Source organism: Dama dama, chromosome 15 (assembly GCF_033118175.1).
Source record: "Dama dama isolate Ldn47 chromosome 15, ASM3311817v1, whole genome shotgun sequence".
Taxonomy (NCBI): domain Eukaryota; kingdom Metazoa; phylum Chordata; class Mammalia; order Artiodactyla; family Cervidae; genus Dama; species Dama dama.
This window is the reverse complement of record NC_083695.1, coordinates 17,694,314-17,713,326: the sequence shown is the minus strand read 5'-3', so window position 1 is coordinate 17,713,326 and position 19,013 is coordinate 17,694,314. Positions and strand designations below refer to the sequence as shown.

The following is a 19,013-nucleotide window of genomic DNA, read 5'->3' as shown; positions in this document are numbered from 1 at the left end:
CATCAAAGAACACATCACGCTGGTCCATCACCTGTATGATGGACTGCACAGGTCCATCAAGGCTGGACCTGTGCCTGATGGCCACCTGTTTAGATGAAAGGGCCTAGGATGAGTGTGAAATTCTGTTCATCAAACGGGAAAGAGAAAATGTCCAGGTTACAGATGCGGACCACTCATGGTGGCTGCTCATTTCTGGACCTTCACTGTTGACATTAAGTCATGAGACCTGCAGGTGCCTGATCCACATGCATGAACTCCTCAATAAAGATATCTGGAAGCCACAGGCTCTCAGGTGCCATGCTGAGCTTCCTGATGTCCCCATATGCCTCTGGGTTCCGCCTGGTGGATACATTGTATGAGATCATATTTAGCCACAGGAATGATGTCATCAGCTGAAGCTGTGCATTCACTTCCAGGACAAGAGACAGAGTGAAGGAGAGGCTGATGTGAGTGGGAAGCTGTAGAGCATGACTGGACGGAAACCTTTCTGTCAAACAATAGGATCTACTCCCATGCCGGTCAAAGTCCAAGTGACCAACAAAGTGTTTCCTCTCACTTGAAGCAGCAGGTAGAGAATAAGGCAAGCTTCTTTCCCTGGAGTCAACCTCTTTCCATCATCCCCTCCTAGGCTCTTCTCTGGAGATTCAGTGATGATATTGACTTGACCAGACTATAGGCCACACCTTGAGCCCTACCTCGAATTATCTTCTTAATTAAAACCTTTCATTAAGCTATTTTCAAAATCAGCAACAAATTAAAATGCTCAAGGTCAACTCTCATTTATTCAACCACTCCTTATGGAGAGCTTACTATGTGGCAAGGACTACTGTTGACACTATATATATGAAAAAGTTTTCATTTAGTAACAAATATTTAATTATACATTTAATTATACAATTATATTTAATTATACATTCACTGCTTGAGAAACTATAATTTATTGCTAACTTAGAATCTGGTGAATTTAGTAAGACAAGTACCTTCCTTATTGTACCTGCTATTCATTTAGACCTTTCCTGTATAAAACTTTTTATAATTCTTTTAATTTTTGTAAATGTATTTATTTTAATTGGAGGTTAATTGCTTTTCAATATTGTAGTGGTTTTTGCCATACATTCACATGAATTAGCCATGGGTGTACATGTATCCCCCATCCTGAATCCCCTCCCACCTCCCTCCCCACCCAATCCCTTAGGGTCATCCCAGTTGCACCAGCCCTGAGCACCCTGTCTCATGCATCGAACCTGGACTGGCAATCTATTTCACATATGGTAATATACATGTATACATGGTAATATACAATGCTATCCTCTCAAATCATCCCACCCTCGCCTTCTCCCACAGAGTCCAAAAGTCTGTTCTTTACATCTGTGTCTCTTTTGCTGTCTCGCATATAGGGTCATCGTTACCATCTTTCTAAACTCCACACATATGCGTTAATATACTATATTGGTGCTTTTCTTTCTGACTTACTTCACTCTGTATAGTAGGCTCCAGTTTCATCTGCCTCATTAGAACTGATTCAAATGCATTCTTTCTAATATCTGAGTAATATTCTATTGTGTATATGTACCACAGCTCTCTTATCCATTCATCTGCCGATGGACATCTAGGTTGCTTCCATGTCCTAGCTATTGTAAACAGTGCTGCAATGAACACTGGGGTACATGTGTCTCTTTCAGTTCTGGTTTCCTCGGTATGTATGCTCAGCAGTGGGATTTCTGGGTTGTGTGGCAGTTCTGTTTCCAGTTTTTTAAGGAATCTCCACATAATTCTTTTTAAATTCCCAAAGAAAGGCTTATTAATCCGTCAAGTAAATATCTACTTAGAGCCCATTGTTAAAGGAAACAGAAAAAGCTAAGTGAGCACAAGGCTGGTCCCAAGTCCTCAGTTTCTAAATTCTTCTCTGGTCTGAATCAGGGGAAAAAAAAATTTTTTTTTTGGCCACATTTGTGGGATCTTAGTTCCCCGACTGGGGACTGAACCCAAGGCCACAGCAGTGAAAGCACTGACTCTTATCCACTGGACCACCAGGGAAGTCCCAGGAAAAATAACGAATGAGATCCACCACCACCACCACCACCACCGCCCCCCCACCCCAGTTTTAGAGAGGGAAGAGAAATCTTGTTTTACAGGTTGATGGGTCCTGGTTTGCCAACTGTAATGGGCCCAAAGCAAAGTGCTTTCAATAAATGTGGTAAACAAACAGCAGAACTGAATGTCATCAATAAAACTGAGTTATCCCCAATAACAGTATGTTGGAGTCACACACACTATCCATTTAAACTGATGCAATGTTTGGAATGTGTGTTCATTAAAAGAGCAAGTGAAGTAGCGTAAAGCTCCAATGTGACCACTGGGATACAGAATGTTGTGCCAAAGAAAAGTTTTGAGATTTTTTTCAACAAGAGTCAGACCTAAAAGGCTATGGATTCATCTGGAAAAGAAAAAAAAAAACCTAAGTGAAAAGTTTACATTTTAAACTTTATTGATATTTTCCCTCTCTTTTATAAGGTCATTCGGTGAAGATCAAAAGCTCACAAGAGGAATTCATGGAAGAAAAGGCAAGGAAAAGTCGTTACGACTACTTTTTGTATAAACTGGTGTACCTGACCCAAAGAAATAATATGCACTGACTGAAATCAGAGCATCTAAAGATTATATAAAACTCCACTGTCTCAAGCCAAATGGTTAAGGGAATCTTCCAAAAGAAGTTTGACTCCAGTCTTCACCCTGTGTGTTTTGTTAAAAAGTAGAAGACCACAAAATATTTAATTCGGGGCTCATTGTCAATTTTCTACTTATTATGTTCACACACAAAAAGTCATTTGCAGTAAGTCAAGATAAGACAAAGAAAAAAAAACATTGATGGAGTACCTGGTATACATCGGCACTTCATAAACACATACACAGGAGCTCCACTTCATCCATGTAAACTTACAAAGCAGGCATGATCCCCTTTAACACTTGAAAAGGAAGTTTAGAGAGATTAAAGACTTTGCTTAGATCATGTAGCTATGAGTCAGGAGCATCATTCAGTTCTGGCTTTGCCATTAACGAGCTATAACCCTATATATTTTTAAGTCACCTCTCTGACACCCTATTCTCGCGTATGCAAAATAAAAGATTCAATTGAACATTTCTATTACTTTAAAAGGTTAATTTGGGTTTTTAGGAACTGATGATGAATGCCCAGACTTCTTGCTTCCCCCTCTTCCCCTTTACCCTGTCTTCCTTGTCTTGGTCTAATTTCACTCTTCTTCACGCACTCCACAAGAAGGTAGTAAAAGGAACAGCTCTCCTACCCCAAAAGAGTACTTAAAAGGTTTTGACAGTTGACAACACATCTGATTTTCAAAGGAAAAAAAAACTGTGAACGGAGAAATTAAAACTACTTCCTAAAAATAGACTGTTCATGACTTTCATCTTATACTACAGATTTTTCGTGATTACAGTGAATGAATGAGAACTGACTTCATAAAATTCCCTCTGTGTGAAATGCTTCACATCTTCAATACAAAAAATAAATAAGTCATTGTGGTGATCTCACAGTAACAAGTTTGGTAGACATGGAAACAACTTAAATGTCCATCAACAGAGGAATAAAGAAGATATGGTACACATATAAATGGAATATTACTCAGCCATAAAAAAGAATGAAATAATGCCCTATGAAGCAACATGGATGGATCTAGAGATTGCCATACCGAGTGAAGTTAGTCAGACAGAGAAAGACAAATATCATATGGTGTCACTTACATGTGAAATCTTTAGAAAGGGTACAAATGAACTTATCTACAAAACAAACAGAGTTATAGATGCAGAAAACAAAATTATGATTACCAGGGGATGGGGAAGGTAAGTTTGGAGAATGGAATTGACATATACCCACTGCTATATATAAATTAAATAACAAGTACCTGCTGTACAGCACAGAGAACCCTACTCACTATTCTATAATGGCCTATAAGGGAAAAGAGTGGATATATACATATAACTGATTCACTTTGCTGAACCTGAAACCAACACAACATTGAAAATCGATGTAAACTGCAAATCAATCCAATAAAAAATTTTTTTCTTAAGTTTGGTAAAGAAGCATCATCAATTACAAGTGAGAAATTATATATCTAGGCTATATTTAAATGTCATTCTTTGTAAGTTAACTCTGAAAGAGAAGGCCAAGGGAAATAAATGAGTAGTTTCGTCTGAATCCTGTTTATAATCTATAGAGGTACAAAACTTATAGCAGTTAAGTAGAAAACAAAATCTTAGTTTGGTTAGTAGTCATCTGTGCCTTTCGTGAAACTACTAAGCTGCACTGAATTGAGATTTTTCCATCCAGCCTAATTGTGAACCTTTCTTTCTAGTTCATTATTGAAAAGAGAATAAGCTATCACTTCCAATGTATCTGTCAAAGGAGCTTAAATATTAAATAGAGAAAGCAGGTTAAATAGCAGCAAATGGCTGAGATATCTGTATTTGAAATTCCTTGCAGAGGGGAACTTAAGAGAAAAACAAATGTACACTGAATTATTCAGTGGGTATTTGAGAGGAAGCATGATATTAACATTTGAATGCTACTACAGGGACATGCCAAGCAGGAGATTTTCTGTAGGCTGCTTCATTTAATCAAGTCTTTAATCCTATAAAAGGTAGGCATTACTATCCCATTTAACAGGTGAAGAAAGAAACTAGGTAATTTACCAAGGTCACACAGCTAATAAATACTGATGATTTATTTCCAGCTCAAATACACTTGAATATAAATGGCAAGAAAAGTCTTTATACTTCCTCCTTCCACCTTTTCCATGCTTTGCTAGGGATTCAAAAATACATGATTATAGAGCCCACACTCCTCAACAAGAGAAGCTACCACAGTGAGAAGCCGGAGCACAACTAGAGAGTAGCCCCTGCTTGCAGCAGCTAGAGAAAGCCGGCACAGCAATGAAGACCCAGCACAGCCAAAAATACTCTTAAAAAAACACACACGATTATAGATTTCTACTGCTCATCTCTTACTACCGAGTATGAATCTGTACATGACAAACTGAAACTAAATAGCAATCATACCAAACGTACTTAATATCTCAATAAGGAAATAAGATCCAGTGTCCCAAACTGCTGTGTTCAGGTTTTTTTTAAATTTTCACATAATTCTGCTATTAAAAAAAAAACTTTATAAAATGCTAACAATCTTAAAATAGAAACTAAAAATAATTTTAAAACTACATGATTATGACAATTTATCAACTTCTACAGCAAGAGAGATGAGAAGATAGCATAAGATAGTGCAAGACAGAACTTGTACTTTCAGCAACAGGGTAAACTGGATAATCAGATAAAGCCATTTAAGTAGAAAATATCTTAAAAAATAAAAAGGTATTTTAGAATGTACGGAAATTCTTCAGAGAACAGAAACGATAAAAGAGATAAGTGAAGAATCAGCATTTGCCATAGAAATGTCTATTATTTAACCTGGTAGCCTTTAGTCTGGATTTAAACACCATGATCAGAGAATGGAAAATAAAGTTCACAACAAAAACACTCAAATAAAGCTACAGAGGTCGAAACAAATAAAACTTCCCCTTAATGATGGACTGTGGCAATGACTGCCTGGCTTTTCCTTGGTGGAATGAGGGGAAAGAGAGGAAGTCTCTCCTGAGAATTTAATTTTTAAAAAATAATTTATTGTAGTTGATTTACAGTAATGTGCTAATTTCTGCTGTACAGTAAAGTGACTCAGTTATACATATATTCTTTTTCATATTATTTTCCATTATGGTTTATCACAGGATATTGAATATAGTTCCCTATGCTATACTGCAGGACCTTATTATTTATCCATCCTATATATACTAGGTTCGCATCTAAAACAGCATTTCCTGTCATCTAAGCCCAAGGCCACTGGTGGTTTTAAGCTCATGGTTCTGTCTGTATGACTAGCAAGAGTTGAGAACTGCGAACTGCAATGTGCCTGGGAACTCCCTCGAAACAGCACACCCCCCACCACCACCCAGCACAAAGATTACAACACCGAAGTACAACAAACATTATCAACAGGGTTTTTATTGTCTTGAGTGTATTCATTTAACAGTTCAAATTCATTTTTCAAGTTTCCTTTGAGTGGTTTCTCTGTTAAATCTAACTCCTCAGACCTCACATGAACTCTTCACTTTTTTTTCCTCCCCTAGTAAACTACATTTGTTTTGGCGATGATTTTGATTAAATTTTGTTCCTTCTGAAAGAATAAAGCAGTGTTCACACTTTTTTTGATACACAGTTGAATTACAATGTTGTATTAATTTCTGCTGTATAGTAAAGTGATTCGTTATACATATGTATAAATTTAAATATTCTTTTCCATTACAGTTTATCATAGGATATTGAATATAGTTTCCCTTGTGGTTTATCTATACTATTTATAAAAGCTAACATCTGCTAATCTCAAACTCCCAATCCACTCCTTCCCTATCCCCTAAGAATTCTCAAACCCAAGTCTATATTAATGCACCCTTGGTAACAGGATTCACAAACAAAACAGGCTATTTGGAATAGCCTTAGGCTAAGGCTGTGCTCTCAGGCAGAGAGACAAATACTGCCTGGAGCAAAGGACTTTAAACACAGTCTTCAAAGAAATCTCATGGTTAAAAACCCAATGATTAGAGCTCACAATCAAAAAATCATAGAGGAAAAGTTATGACTAGTAAAGAATAACAGACAAGTTATAGAAAAAGGCCACCAAAATAATGCAGATATTGCAGTAATTGACATAGACTATTTATGCTTATAAAAATTTATCAAAAGTATGTTGAAGGAACAAGATACTATCAAAACTAATCATGCAGATTTCAAAAATAATCATGAGTGGGCAGGAACACTGAGAAAGCCCCTTTCCTAAGGCTCAGGCACAGAGAGCTTGCCTAACACTGAGGCTTGGGGGAGAAGGGAGACTATCAACTCACCCTCTACCCCACCATGAACCTTGAACCTAGTAACAAGCAACAACAGTCTACTGGCAAGGGAAGAGGTGGGAACACAGGGTGCCCTGGAGCCCAGGTATGCAGCACTGACCTGATAACCGAAGTGGATCACTGAGAAAACCTTCCTGCCCACCCCAGGCCTCATACTAAGCTCAAGGTAGCAGCAGGCCACCACTGAGGAAATTTAATCCTGTATTATACTCACAATAAATATAAACATAGGAAAAGCAAAATCCAAATTCAGCTTAACTGCTGACAATAGAGACACAATTACGTATATTAAGAACCTGAAGGAAAAAGAGAAGTTACCATTTACTGATACATTATTCACCCCAGTCTCCATTGTTCTTCAGCACACATTACCTGACACAATTTTAAAATCACTAGACACAAAAAGGGAAAAAAAGAGCCATTGTTAATAGACAACACAGTCAACAGATCCAGACTCCAAGATGGCCCAGATTTCCTGAAGTATCAAATAGGATATTGAAAATAATTATAAATATGATAAGGACATAACTGAATAAAATCATCACTCCAAATCTTTGTTATGACAAGACAAAGAACCAAGGAGCATATACTCGCCTGACATCTACCAATGTATGTATATGGGGGAGGTAGATTTACTACAGAGATGAAAACTATATAAAAAGAGTCAAATGAAAATGTTTAAAATTCAGAGCAAAGTCATAGACTGGGGAAAAAACATTTACAAAACATATCTCCAATAAAGGACCTGTGTCCAGAACTCTTACCACTTCAATAAATAACACATTTTAAAAATTAGCAAAATGGTGACACTGAACAAAAGATGCTTTACAAATAGCCAACAGCACAAGAAAAACTGCTCAGCAACACTGGTCATAAGAAAAATGTAAACACATCTGCAATGAAAAATTACTAAGGTATCCACTAGAATGACTGCCATTAAAAAGATGGACAAATATCAAGTGCTGACAAGGACGTGAAAAACTACAACTCTCATGCATTGCTGGTGGGAAGCTAAAATCACACACTTTACAACACTTTGGGCAGTTTCTGATAAAGTGAAATATACACGTACATATGAGCCAGCAATTCCACTTGAAGGCACTTACCCAAGAGAAACAAAAACATATGTCCACACAAAGACCTATATGCGAATTTCACAGAAACTTCATTTATGAATAGCCATAAAATGTAAACAACTCAAATACCTGTGGATGGGTGAATGAACAACAGCAAAAATGAAGTATATCTACACAACAGATGTCTACTCATAACCAAAACAATAAATTACCAATACACCTGACCACCTAGATAAATCTCCAAGATTTACTGTAAGTAAAAAGATACAAGAGACTAAATATCATACAATTCTACTTTTACAACTTTCTGAAAAAGGCAAAACTGTAGGGAGAGAAACAGACTGGTGGTGGTCAGATGCTAGAGGCTGAAAGGAAGTAAACTGCTCTTGTATTAAAACTTATAAATTAAATTTTCAAAATCAACTTACAAATAAAATATCTTTTATTTACTTACTCAACAAACACTTGCTAAGTACCTACAGCACAGTAGGCACTGAACAAAAAAAGAGGTTCTCTTAGTTGCACAACTAATTTTCAGAAAAGTAACTGATAAGAACAAACAAAATAAAACTCATTTAATGCAAGTTTTCCATATGTGTGGACAAAGCTATTGGCCAAAACTCTTTAATATTTTCCCCATGTTCTTATAAAATTGTTACAAAATAGACTGTATTTTACCAAGATAATTTATGTATTTATTAGAGTTGGACCATATGAAACTTCAGTATAATCAACAAAATAGTTCTTTCCTATGTTCCCCCAGACAAGATCTCAACTAAGAAGTTTGTTCATCAATGGTCATGTCACACCTTCTCTTTGTGATGCAAAATAATCAATGACTGAATTTCTAGTCAAAACACCTGGTATTTTGGGTGAGCTTCTTTTCACTTTTGAGAATTATTCCCAAAATCCAGACTGAAATGTGTTATTCACCTTGTAAATGAAATGACTGCCATGGAGACTTAGCTGATTTCTGGTTTCCTATTTCTAATGTAAACACTAAAGGACAACAAAGTTATTCCCATTTTTAGTCAAAGGTCTTATCTTTAACCTCCTCCTTTACCGTTAGTGGAAAATATGTGACAATCCTTCTCCAAAGGTTTATTTCATCAAGGCATTTTAAAGTGGAATACACCTACTTATAAAAAAATATACTTGCCATAATCAGAAAAACTTAAAAGGAATATCCTTTTGTTGAATAAACAATTTTAGATAGTATAATTCATACAAATAACTTTAGAAAAAATTTCAATGTTCATGCTTTAACACTATCTTAATATCTTTTTATAAGCCACTGGGGCATATGTACAGTTCTAGTGGATTATTTCCATTAACTGTGTTGACAGTATTTTGGCCTGGAGGGACTACTAATTCTGTGGTCCCTGAAGTCTTCTTTAGGCACCTAAATGACAGGTGTCACTCAACAACCACACACCGCAAAAATGGAGCTTCAGGACCATGAGTCTCACAAAGAGCTTCATCAAAGAGAAAACACAATGAACAGAAATTCATTAAACATTAGAGATGAAACTTTTCATCCCTCATTCATAATATTTTTCAGAATCCCAAAATATGAAAGTTCTCCAAGTTAAAAAGTCTAGTTTTCTTTTTCCAATGTTTCTCCTCAAGCCACACTCAAACTTTTCTGCTTTTGCTTGCTTGATTTCTTCATCTTTTATAACTGTTTCAAATCTTCAAGTTACAGAATTTAATCTTAAGTCAAATGAATGCTACTAAAAAGCCTAATGTTTTAAAATCTTTTAAATTATATCAGATTTGAAACTGGTATAAATTCAATAATACTTAATCCAATTTTTCAAGTAAAAGTGAGATTTTACAGACTCTCCTACCTTACAACTGACTTCAGATTATTTTCCACTGTGTAAGAGATTATCTAAAGTAAACTTGTGCTATATAACCTTTGCAGAACGAATGTGTGCCAACAGATGAACAAAACCTGAACACCACATACGTAGGTAACTCTATACCTTGATTTTAATTGTTTAAAACCTAAACATTGTTGATAATAGCAACCAACTTAACAATCTTCGGAGAATGAAAACCAGATGAAAAGTCTTAGATCATCATGAATCACACAGCAACGGAATTTAGCTTTAGATCACCCTTAGGATTCTCCTGACTATAACCAGGTTCGGAGCTTTGATTTTTATAATCTAGGTCACTAGCTCCCAACTACTTCTCCCTCCACATTTCCTTCAAAAAAGACGGGGTTAGTTTAGGAGATGTGTTACCTCTTTAAAACCCCATTTTAAACTCCAGGGAGAAAAGACATGGGATCCTCTTGGTATTAGTGCTTCTGAATTTAGTGAAGAAGCAGAAGCAGAGAGAGGCATGAGAGAACTTCAAAGACTAAAAGAGAAATCCAAGCTCAGTATGCAAGTCCTTGTAAAGTCATGAATGTAAAGAATATACTCCTATATATAACATAGATAACTAATAAGGACCTACTATATAGGATGTGTGCATGCTCAGCCACTTCAGCTGTGTCCAACTCTTTGCAACCCTATGGACTGTAGCCCACCAGGCTCCTCTGTCCATGGGATTCTCCAGGCAAAAATACTGGAGTGGGTAGCCATGCCATCCTCCAGGTGATCTCCCAGCCCAGGGATTGAACCTGCATCTCCTGCATTGCGTGTGGATTCTTAACTGCTGAGCCACCAGTGAAGCCCCCTATATAGTAAGTGAATTTGCTCAGTCTTGTCCGACTCTCTTCGATCCCATGGACTGTAGCCTACCAGGCTCTTCCGTCCATGGGATTTTCCAGGCAAGAGTACTGGAGTGGGTTGCCATTTCCTCCTCCAGGGGATCTTTCCAACCCTGGGATTGAACCCAGGTCTCCTGCATTGCGGGCAGACGCTTTACCATCTAAGCCACCAGGGAAGCCCCCTAAATAGTATCAGTTCAGTTCAGTTCAGTTCAGTTCAGTCGCTCAATCATGCCCAACTCTTTGCGACCCCATGAATCGCAGCACGCCAGGCCTCCCTGTCGATCACCAACTCCCGGAGTTTACTCAAACTCATGTCCATCCAGTCGGTGATGCCATCCAGCCATCTCATCGTCTGTCGTCCCCTTCTCCTCCTGTCCCCAATCCCTCCCAGCATCAGAGTCTTTTCCAATGAGTCAACTCTTTGCATGAGGTGGCCAAAATACTAGAGTTTCAGCTTCAGCATCAGTCCTTCCAATGAACACGCAGGACTGATCTCCTTTAGGATGGACTGGAGCTCCTTGCAGTCCAAGGGACTCTCAAGAGTCTTCTCCAACACCACAGTTCAAAAGCATCAATTCTTCAGCGCTCAGCTTTCTTCAGAGTCCAACTCTCACATCCATACGTGACCACTGGAAAAACCACAGCCTTGACTAGACGGACCTTTGTTGGCAAAGTAATGTCTCTGCTTTTTAATACGCTATCTAGGTTGTAGGGAACTCTAATTCTGTAATGACCTATATGGGAAAAGAATCTAAAAAAGAGTGGATGTAGTTACTGTATGTATAACAGATTCACTTTGCTGTACACCTCAAACCAACCCAACACTGTAAATCAACTAGACTCTCAAAAAAATTTTTTTTGAAAAAGAAAGCATCTCCCCCTTAAAAACTCTGACAGCACCAGGCTGCTACCAATACACCAGATCAGACCATTTTGGAAAACATCCTACTCACACAAAGGAAATTAAAGACATTAGAATAAAATTCAGCTATCAATACCCTGTTAGAGTCTCACAATTAATAAGAATTTATCTCTATTTCATGTATGAAAGAATTGGACAAATTATAAAAAGACAAGCTGATAACAAAGAGGTATCTCTAAAATCTCAACTATTTCATGACAAAAGAATGTATGGTTTGAAATATTTAAATCAGACATAATGTACATAACACATTAATACAGTGATTTTCAACCCTGGCAGCACATGAAGTCACCTGGGGTGGAGGATGGAGGGTCCTCTCTATTCACTCCCTTTTCCTCCCTCCTGGCATGAAGACGCTGAGATCCCAGGAAGTGGGACCATGACAGGGACTGACAGCCACACAGAGACGTTGGCGGCAGCATGCCGGCTGCCAGAGGGAGGGGAGAGTAGGGGAGCACCACGGTGGCAGAAAAGAAGCTTCCTGTGTGGTTGGAATTAATTAACTAACTGGGCACAGAATTAATAGACTGAGGATAATAGAAGGCAGCCTTCTCAATTTCTAGAGAAGAAGAAAGGCTAGAAAGAATACTGAAGAATTAAATTACAAATTGAACTATGAGAATAAACTCATTATTATAGTAAGTTATACAGACACATACAGATTCAGAAATAGTCACAGATACATATGTGTGGATATATGTAGACACATGTACATTTCCTAGTTCTGCCTGCTGAGAGGGCCTAGAAGTAACAGCACCACTGATACCCCAATCATGATTCTAGTGAGCATCTTCCACTCAAAAGAACAAGGGTGAGAGACTTCCCTGATGGTCCAGTGGTTAAGACTCTGCACTTTCACTGTAGGGAGCACAGGTTTGATCCCTAGCCAGGAACTAAAGATCCTGCATGTTGCATGATGTGGCCCAAAAAAAAACTGATTAATTTAAAGAGAAAAGAACACAGGATAGAGCTGAGGCAGGAATAATACAATACAAGCCTGGAACATTTTGTGGTGCCTGAAAGCAGGAAAATGCTTAAGAAAAGATAAGAAACTGTCAAAAGAACACAGGGGTCAATGTGAAGGATTCCAAATCCAGAACAACGTGAGCAGCACAATAATGAAATTATCAGATTAAAATCCACTAAATAAAATAATTCATAAATACATACTGAAATAAGTTAAATGAATAAATCAGTTGATAAATAAGGGAGAAAAGAAAGCTCTTACAGAATGTCAACTAATAAATATAGATGGGATATTGAAAATAAACCATCATCATTCAGCAACTATCAAGTAGCAGTCTAAAAAGGTAGGAGCCATGAATGAATGCTAGGGCTTAGAGGTGGAGATCTGATGAAGAATAAAATACAGGCACCATATGGGAATACCTCCTTACCAAACATAATTAAATACAAGGGGGATAATAATGGTGACTTCACAGTGGACAAACTTAGCATTCACCAACCTCATGAAGTGACCACTGTCTCACCAGTGGTTAGACAGATTATTTTTCCTGACGTCATACACCTTAAAGGGCCCGGCATCATTCCTGCCAAGATCGCATGGCCTGAGTCTGGTCCCAGGTAAGGGTTTCCCCTGTTAAGGGCATGAGAAACAGGGGAGAGACATAGGATTGGGTTCCATACTGAAGAAGACTGGTGAACGTGACAACTAAACTCATGTTCACATATACAATCCTAGACCAGAAAGGGAAAGATAGGCCCTGCCGGGGCATTTGATGAAATCTCCAGAGTATTGGATTGTGTGATGATTTTGTATAGTGTTGATTTCCTGATGGCTGAGAAATAATTTTTCCATTCCTTCCCATCCTCCCTTACTTTTCTTTGTCTCACCATCACGGTAACACAGACACCCAAGGAAGTGGGGCAGAAAAGGGGACAGGGTGCAAGTCTCTAACAGCCCAGGGAGAGGGGAGGGCGGTGAAGGGGAACCATGGCAGTGACAGGGAGAGAAGAGTGACCACAGAGTGGTCATTACAGAAATAGATGTACATAGGGAAGGGCTCTTCTTGGAGGGAGGCACACACCATCGCACTCAGGGGTGATGGGGCAATGTTCTTAAAGGAAGATTACGTAGGGACTTCCCTAGTGGTCCGGGGGTTGAGAATCTCCCTTTCAGTGCAGGGGACACAGGTTGGATCCCTGGTTGGAGAACTAAGACCCCACATGCCATGGGGGAAATAAGCCAGCATGCCACAACTACGGTGCCCACGTGCCGCAGCTAAGACCCGATGAAGTCAAACAAACAAACTTTTTTTTTTAAAAGGTTACATAGGTTAATATAAAGGAAAGAAAATTCAGTAAAAGGTTAACAACTAGGAATCTAGATGACAGGAGTACAAGAGTTCTTGGCAGCATTTTTGGAGATCCAGTATTAATTATAAAGGAAACTTACCTATTAACAAAGAATCCCCTAGGGAGATTGTTAAAAATCCCAATACTCCAGGTCACCCTTTCAACAAACTAAATCTTTGGGTGGGGGGAATCCACTGACTTAGCATTCTACGATACACTACACAGTGATTGTTCAATAAATGGTTGATACAGCTATGACCTAGTGGCTCAACGGTAAAGAATCTGCCTGCCAACACAGGAGATGCAGGTTCAGTCATTGGGTTGGGAAGATCCCCTTGAGGAAGAAATGGCAACCCGTTTCAGTATGCTTGCTGGGAAGTTCCATGGACAAAGGACCGTGGCAGGCTACAGTTCATGGAGTCACAAAGAGTCGGACACTACTAAGCATGCACACGTAGCAACTGCTGCTCAGACTATTCTATTTAGCATGACCTCACATGTCTATACTGGAGGAGGGCACAGCAACCAACTGCAGTGTTCTTGCTTAGAGAATCCGATGGACAGAGGAGCCTGGTGGGCTACAGCCCACAGCGTTGCAAAGAGTCGGACACGACTGAACAACTGCATGCACGCACACAAGTGTCTATATGCAGAACATAGTCTATATTTTGAAAGTAACTCTAAGACAACAATCCTGAATAACTGTGACCTATCTTAAGTAGCAAAGTTCCAACACAAGTAATGAGGTTGCTACTATTAGCAGAGACTGCACTAAGAAGACTGTAAGTAAAATATTAATAGTGATGGGAATAGTGATAGGAAAACAAGTCTTTAATCTCTAAAATGCTTATTATATCACAGAACAGTTACTGAATTTGATCTCAGATAAGATTATAAATTATTACAGACATTATTTGCCTATAGAATCCTCAGAAATAAATAAAATATAAACTTCAGTTGGAATCAAAAAGAAGCCTATTTAAGTAATAGCTACTTGTGCTAAATGGGTTTTTAAGTATCTCTTCAAATTTTGTTATTCTATTCACTAAAAAAAATATAAAACAAGCTGCACCTATTAAAATTGTTTCTATATTCAGAAATCCAAATCAAAACTACAATGAGATATCACCTCACACCGGTTAGAATGGCCATCATCAAAAAATCTACAAACAAAAAATGCTGGAGATGGTGTGGAGAAAAGGGAACCCTCTTACATTACTGGTTGGAATGTAAATTGGTACAGCCACTATGGAGAACAGAATGGAAGTTCCTGTTGAAACTAAAAATAGAACTACCACATGACTAAGCAATCCCACTCCTGGGCATATACCCAAAGAAAACCATAATTCAAAAACATACATGCACCAGAATATTCACTGCAACACTTTTACAATAGCCAAGACATGGAAGCAACTTAAATGTCCATCAACAGAGGAATGGATAAAGAAAGTGTGGTATATATACACAATGGAATATTACTTGGCCATAAAAAGGAATGAAATTGTGCCATTTGCAAAGATGCAGATAGACCTAGACACTGGCATACTGTCAGTCAGAAAGAGAAAAATCAATATACTATAGTATCACTTATATGTAGAATTTAGAAAGAATGATGTAGATGAACTTATTTGCAAAGCAGAAGCAGACACACAGAGAACAGATGTATGGATACTCAAGGTGGGAAGAGGGGTGGGATGGGATGGGAGATTGGGATTGACATATATACACTATATGTGTGTGTATGTGTGCATGCAATCAGTTGTGTCCAACTCTGCAACCCCTGGACTGTAGTCCGCCAGGCTTCTCTGTCTGTGGAATTTTCCAGACAATTTAACAATTGTCCAGATAATTTTTTAAAAATTAATTTTTACTGGAGTATAGTAGCTTCACAATGTTACTTTCTGCTGTTACAAGAACGTGAATCAGCTATATTTATGTGTATATATTCACATATCCCATCTGTTTTTTATTTCCTTCCCACTTAGGTCACCACAGAGCATTGGTAGAGTTCCTTATGCTATACAGTAGGTTTTTATTAGTTATCTATTTTATACATGCTGCTGCTGCTGCTAAATTGTGTCAGTCATGTCTGACTCTGTGTGACCCCATAGACAGCAGCCTACTAGGCTCCCCCATCCCTGGGATTCTCCAGGCAAGAATACTGGAGTGGTTTGCCATTTCCTTCTACATAGTAGTGTATATACGGATTTCCAAGGTGGCAAAGTGGTAAAAAATCCACCTGCCAATGCAGGAGATGCAAGAGATGTGGGTTCGATCCCTGGGTCGGGAAGATCCCCTGGAGAAGGAAATGTTTCCAGTAGAAAACAACCACCCTGCCTATCTCTGGACTTAGCATGTATGTTACACTGCAATGCAGTGTTATATGCAAACAAAACCCCAAGGAGGAATAGATGGTACATACAATGCATTTGTAAGGATCATTGATTTCTTTAAACAGTATGTCAGGTAGTCTTTCAAGAATAATGCATCAATAGGCAAAAAGAGAGATAGAGGGAGAGCATTCATGTAGATGGAATAGCAAGGCTTTGCTGCATCTTGGGAGCAGCTGGCCACCCATTTGGCAGCAGCACGTGATTAGTATGGGCTTCCCTGGTGGCTCAGATGGTAAAGAATCTGCCTGCAATGCAGGAGACCCGGGTTCAATCCCTGGGGTCAAGAAGATCTCCTGGAGAAAGGAATGGCAACCCACTCCAGTGTTTTTGCCTGGAGAATCCCATGGACATGATTAGTGTAGAAAAGCTGAAATCGAAAAGGATGGAAAGTGAGGCTAGTACAGAAGACAGCGGTACTGAAATCACAGGCAAATCCAAGACTTGGTTAGTGTCTAGCTCATAACAGACGTTCAATAAATGTTTACTATGGTAAGTCATGGTGGAGACATAGTCAAGATTATAAACTGTCTGTACACCCAGATGCAGTCAACTACATGCAATATTCTGAAGGTTGGAAGTAGGCCTGGCAGTGCATGTGGAGATGTCATTTATTTCCATTCCTTTGGCTGACTGTGAATACTTGAAGAAATTGCTACCGTTGTATTCTTAGATCAAGAAATTTGGTAAGAATTCTGAAAGACAGAACTTACTAGGACTTCTGTGATTTAAATGAGGGGTCCCCAGCCTCCAGGATCTAATTCCTGATGATCTGGGGTGCAGCTAATGTAATAATAGTAGAAATGAAGTGCACAATAAATGTAATGTGCTTGAATCATTCTGAAACCATCCTCCCCACCAGTCCATGGAAAAACTGTCTTCCACGAAACAGGTCCCTGGTGCCAAAAAGGTTGGGGACTGCTGATTTAAACAACTGTTTTCCTACTGAGGTCACAGCCTACACAGGCTAAACATGCATTGCTGGCACAGAGCAGGGGCGATGACACTTGGTAAAGGATACAGGGTACCCTAATTCAAACAGGCCTGTGGACTGAATGCATGGCAAATGAAGGCTGGACTCCAGCAGTTTTCCATGCTGGACTGTTCTGAGTTCACACTTTGCTGAACTACATTTTCATGGAAATAAAGCCACCGTTCAGAAGAGAACTGCATAGTATAACACTCAGCAAAGGGGCTTTCTAATTTCCGCTCCTGCCCCGGGGCACCATGTTTGCAGGGGTGTGAATCTCTGAGTGTTTGTCCCACCAGTGGGGCTCAGTTTCAAAAAGAACTGAAAACTAACCAGATCCATGAAGATGATGCAATAGCACTGGAATTTTGGAAACAACTCTACGAATCCCTAAACTATTTCTGGCTACTTGGCCAAACTCGGGACAGTGTTTGCGTCTGCCCATCCCAGTGAAAACAATCTCTTATGTGAAATATGGCAGCTACCAGTAGCAGGACAAACCATCAAAACCATCCACCCTGACTAAATACATACTAAATACAAACTAGTCATTTCTTTGTTTGTGTGTGTGTGCGCACATGTGCTTGACTCTTCAGTTGTACCTGACTCTTTGTGACCCCACAGACTGTAGCCCACCAGGCTCCTCTGTCCATGGAATTTTCCAGGCAAGAATACTGGAGTGAGCTGCCACTTCCTACTTCAGGGGATCTTCCCAACCCAGGGATCAAACTCACGTCTCTTGTGTCTCCGGCACTGACAGGACTAAAGCCACCTGGGAAGCCCTTATTTATTTATTTATGGCCACACCATGTGGCACGTAGGATCTTAGTTCCTCAACCAGGGATTGAACCTGTGCCCCCTGCATTTGAGGTGCAGACTCCTAACCACTGGATCACCAGGGGAGTACCAAGAATAACTAACCTTTTAAATACAATATGTCAATCACATTATTAAAAGGACTTGATGATTAGCCCTAAGGCAATAACTATGCATTATTGTGACTAGTCTATTAATCTGTTTCCTGTTTGTCTCTTGTATTACTGGCTAAAATATTTATTGGCATGACCCAAATGTTCAAGTGTATATAACAGGCTGTCAGGGAAACTTGTGCTTGGCCTCCACATGCACAGATTTCAAATTATGAAGCCTTCCACTAATAGTAAACACTCACTTAAGGAAAGGGGGGAAAAAACTAACAAAGTCCCAACTATGTGCTAGGCACAGTGCTTGTTCTCTTCCACCCAATATACAGAATATGTATAAGAGTTCTGTAATAAAAATATAAAAACAAGCTACCTCCTGCCAGACAATAATCTTATTAAATATACTACTTCCCAAAAGTCACTCAGTCACAAAGAGTCCAACACTACTAAGTGACTGAACTGAACTGAAGGTCTCTTTCTAAGTTAAAATGCTGTGGCTTTATAAAATGTTTTAAAATGAATTCTAAGGTAAGGTAACAAGGTACATACTGACTGATACATAACTGACCATTTTTAATGGATAATACTATAAAATTTCAAGTCAGAACAATAAACACTTATTGAACACCTACAATGGATATATCAAAACTCACCAAGAATATGCCTAAGAGTAAGTAACCTTTCTAGTAACTTATAATCACAGCAGCATGCATG

The 19,013-nt window shown here is 38.8% G+C and overlaps 1 protein-coding gene across 3 annotated transcripts in view; it reads right to left on the bottom strand.

Moving 5' to 3' along the window:
- The window catches only part of BICC1 (BicC family RNA binding protein 1), a 368,187-nt gene that overhangs the window by 209,574 nt on the left and 139,600 nt on the right, over nt 1–19,013 (bottom strand). Inside the window, exon 1 of one of the 3 annotated variants that reach the window (XM_061161568.1) lies at nt 2,878–2,896. The exons of the other annotated variants lie outside the window; for them this stretch is intronic. The gene's annotated coding sequence lies outside the window, so the exon portion shown is untranslated. Of the gene's footprint in view, nt 1–2,877; nt 2,897–19,013 lie in introns of those variants that run through there. 3 annotated transcript variants of the gene reach the window in all.